General features: G+C 37.7%; 1 pseudogene; it reads left to right on the forward strand.

Moving 5' to 3' along the window:
• Nucleotides 1–370: 370 nt before the first annotated feature.
• Nucleotides 371–1,967, forward strand: LOC133052705 (translocation protein SEC63 homolog; annotated as a pseudogene).
• Nucleotides 1,968–4,573: the final 2,606 nt, after the last annotated feature.

The following is a 4,573-nucleotide window of genomic DNA, read 5'->3' on the forward strand; positions in this document are numbered from 1 at the left end:
ATAATATCCCTCTTACTTTATTTGCTACTTGATAATGGTAATTTTCTTTAATGATTAAAACTAGATCAAATCAAGGGGGTTTAATTGTAAGGCAAGTGCAGAGAAAAAGAGAGTGAGCTGGGCAGTCAGGCAAGAAAAGTAAATTTATTAGAGGCAAAAGAAAGGGTGACTGACTCTTAAGGAGAACTAGCATCTCCCTTTCTGACAGAGTCCTTCTTATACCCCACCAATGAAAAATTATCTGAAGGGATGGTCACATAGCTGGAGGTCTGGAATCTGGTGGTCTCACAGCTTTGAGAATATAGGCACCAGTGAGATAACAGGATGCCATTTGGGCAATTTGGAAGAGGGAGGCAGAGGAGGGGGTGCCATGGCGGGGCAGCAATTTCAGTTCGATGACAGCAGGAACACCTTCTACTTCCTCACCTCCTTCATGGGACTCATCACAACCCCGGCCACATACTACCTCTGGCCCCGAGATGAGAATGCTGAGCAAAATCGATTAAAAAAATATCAGAAAAGTATATGAAAGATGTATGTGGTACTGTTTATGGTTATTAAAACCCAAGCCAAATATTATTCCTACAGTAAAGAAAATAGTTCTTCTTGCAGGATGGGCATTGTTCTTATTTCTTGCATACAAAGTTTCCAAAACAGATGGAGAATATCAAGAATACAATCCTTACGAAGTATAAAATTTAGATCCCAGGGCAACTGTAGCAGAGATCAAGAAACAGTATTGTTTGCTGTCTCTTAAATATCGTCCAGATAAAGGAAGTGATGAAGTTATGTTCATGAGAATAGCAAAAGCTTATGAAACTTTATCTGATGAAGAATCCCAGAAAAATTGGGAAGAGTTTGGAAATCCAAATGAGCCTCAAGTCACCAGCTTTGGAATTGCCCTCCCAGCTTGGATCATTGACCAGAAAAAAATCAATATTAGTTTTACTTGTATATGGATTGGCATTCATGGTTAGCCTTCCAGTTGTTGTGGGCTCTTGGTGGTATTGCTTAATACATTATAGCGGAGACCAGATTCTAATACACACAACACAGATTTACACCTACTTTGTTTATAAAACTTTAAAGGCGAGGGTGCGATGTTTCGAGAGAACAGCATCAAAACATGTATATTATCTAGGGTGAAACAGATCATCAGCCCAGGTTGGATGCATGAGACAAGTGCTCAGGGCTGGTGCACTGGGAAGACCCAGAGGGATCGTGTGGAGAGGGAGGTGGGAGGGGGGATCGGGATGGGGAACACATGTAAATCCACGGCTGATTCATGTCAATGTATGACAAAAGCCACTACAATATTGTAAAGTAATTAGCCTCCAACTAATAAAAATAAATGGGAAAAAAAAACTTTAAATATGGGTATAAAACATCTTATCATGGTTTTGCCTGGAGCCTCTGAATTTAATCCTAAGTATAATAAATATGCTACAAGCAGACCAACAGATAATATTTTAATACCTCAATTCATCAGAGAAATCAGCAGCATTAATTTAAAGAAGAATGAGCCTCCACTTACCTGCCCTTATAGCCTGAAGGCCAGAGTTCTTTTACTCTCATTTTGCTAGAAAGAAAATTCCTGAGACCCTTGAAGAAGATTAACAATTTATGCTGAAAAAAATGCCCTACCCTACTTCAAGAAATGGTTAATGTAATCTGCCAACTAATAATAATGGCCAGGAGCCGTGAAGAAAGGGAGTTTTGTGCTCCAACTTTGGCACCTTGAAAACTGCATGAAGCTTTCCCAGATGGCTGTGCAAGGCCTTCAGCAGCTTAAGTTTCCCCTTCTGCAGCTCCTTCACATTGAAGAAGACAATCTTAGAAGAGTTTCTAATCATAAAAAGTTCAAAATTAAAACTATCCAGAATTTGGTGAGTTTAAAAGAATCACATCGTCACAATCTGTTGCATTTCCTTGAAGATGAAAAATTATCTGAAGGGATGGTCAGGTAGCTGGACGTCTGGAATCTGGTGGTCTTGCAGCTTTGGGAAGATAGGCGCTAGTGAGAAAATAGGATGCCATTTGGGCAATTTGGTTAGTCTCACAGATCACTATGGTTTATTCTTTGTGAGGTCGAAATAACAAGCCATCTTATCAATGAGATCCCCTGTGGGCCCTATCATTAATCTTATAGAATACATTTATAAAGATTTCAGTGTCATGATTAGAACTAGACCTTGGAGCAAAATTTGCAGCAGTAATGAATTTACTCAAATTTCAAATCTTGTCCATTAGCGTTTAGTCTAGTAATGTCCTAGTTGGTTTTCCATTTGCCTATGAACTCAAAGTTTATTTTTATTTTTATTGCCTTTAAATCACAAAAGTAATATATGTTCACTGCAGAAAATTTGGAAAATTCCAAGAAATAGAGAAAATAAAAATGACTTAAAGATGTCAACTTATTAACATTTTTATATATCTTCATAATGTTTGTTCTGTGCAGTTTAAACAAATTTTCAAAAAAAAAATGCAACTGTGATTATACACAGTTATTTTTTTGCAGCACATTTTATCTTAATAAACAATCTTATAATGCTAAGCATTTTCAGATAGGGGTATTTGTGGTGATTTTAAGGTCCTGTTATTACATATTAATATAGTGTGCATGGGGGCTTCCCAAGTGGTGCTAGTGGTAAAGAACCCACCTGCCAATGCAGGAGACACAAAAGATGCAGGTTCGATCCCTGGATCAGGAAGATACTCTGGAGGAAGGCATAACAACCCTCTCCAGTATTCTTGCCTGGAGAATCCCATGGACAGACTCCTGGAGGTCTACAGTTCATAGGGTTGCAAAATCAGACACAACTGAGGAACTTAGCACACAGCACAGCACATAGTAGGCATACTTCATTTAATCTCCTGAAATTTAGGCTTTATTATTATTTCTATTTTTTTATTGTAAATTATAACAGATAAGTCTTAAACAATCATTATTCATTGACTTTTGTAAAGGGATTAATCTTACAATTTATTCAGGATTGGTTCAGAAGTCCTCTACGAATTAAAGCACTATTCTTGGGCTTGCTATTCTCATTGTCGACTTTTATATAATTCATAGAGATGAGAGATTTATAGAAGTTGTTTTTCAGATTGTTTAGATGCATTATTGTAAAATATTTTGCTATGCATTTTTAAATTTTTATTTTATTTTATTTTATTTTTTTTATTTTTAATTATTTATTATTATTATTATTTTTTTGGTCATACATTGATATGAATCAGCCATAGATTTACACGTATTCCCCATGCCGATCCCCGCTCCCACCTCCCTCTCCACCCAATTCCTCTGGGTCTTCCCAGTGCACCAGATCTGAGCACTTGTCTCATGCATCCCACCTGGGCTGGTGATCTGTTTCACCATGGATAGTATACATGCTGTTCTTTTGAAATATCCCACCCTCACATTCTCCCACAGAGTTCAAAAGTCTGTTCTGTATTTCTGTGCCTCTTTTTCTGTTTTGCATATGGGGTTATCGTTACCATCTTTCTAAATTCCATATATATGTGTTAGTATGCTGTAATGTTCTTTATCTTTCTGGCTTACTTCACTCTGTATAAGGGGCTCCAGCTTCATCCATCTCATTAGGACTGGTTCAAATGAACTCTTTTTAACGGCTGAGTAATATTCCATGGTGTATATGTACCACAGCTTCCTTATCCATTCATCTGCTGATGGGCATCTAGGTTGCTTCCATGTCCTGGCTATTATAAACAGTGCTGCGATGAACATTGGGGTGCACGTGTCTCTTTCAGATCTGGTTTCCTCAGTGTGTATGCCCAGAAGTGGGATTGCTGGGTCATATGGCAGTTCTATTTCCAGTTTTTTAGGAAATCTCCACACTGTTTTCCATAGCGGTGGTACTAGTTTGCATTCCCACCAACAGTGTAAGAGGGTTCCCTTTTCTCCACACCCTCTCCAGCATTTATTGCTTGTAGACTTTTGGATAGCAGCCATCCTGACTGGCGTGTAATGGTACCTCATTGTGGTTTTGATTTGCATTTCTCTAATAATGAGTGAGGTTGAGCATCTTTTCATGTGTTTGTTAGCCATCTGTATGTCTTCTTTGGAGAAATGTCTGTTTAGTTCTTTGGCCCATTTTTTGATTGGGTCATTTATTTTTCTGGAATTGAGCTGCAGGAGTTGCTTGTATATTTTTGAGATTAATCCTTTGTCTGTTTCTTCATTTGCTATTATTTTCTCCCAATCTGAGGGCTGTCTTTTCACCTTACTTATAGTTTCCTTTGTAGTGCAAAAGCTTTTAAGTTTCATTAGGTCCCATTTGTTTATTTTTGCTTTTATTTCCAATATTCTGGGAGGTGGGTCATAGAGGATCTTGCTTTGATTTATGTCGGATAGTGTTTTGCCTATGTTCTCCTCTAGGAGTTTTATAGTTTCTGGTCTTACATTTAGATCTTTAATCCATTTTGAGTTTATTTTTGTGTATGGTGTTAGAAAGTGTTCTAGTTTCGTTCTTTTACAAGTGGTTGACCAGTTTTCCCAGCACCACTTGTTAAAGAGGTTGTCTTTTTTCCATTGTATATCCTTGCCTCCTTTGTC

The sequence above is a fragment of the Dama dama genome, chromosome X, assembly GCF_033118175.1.
Source record: "Dama dama isolate Ldn47 chromosome X, ASM3311817v1, whole genome shotgun sequence".
NCBI classification, from domain to species: domain Eukaryota; kingdom Metazoa; phylum Chordata; class Mammalia; order Artiodactyla; family Cervidae; genus Dama; species Dama dama.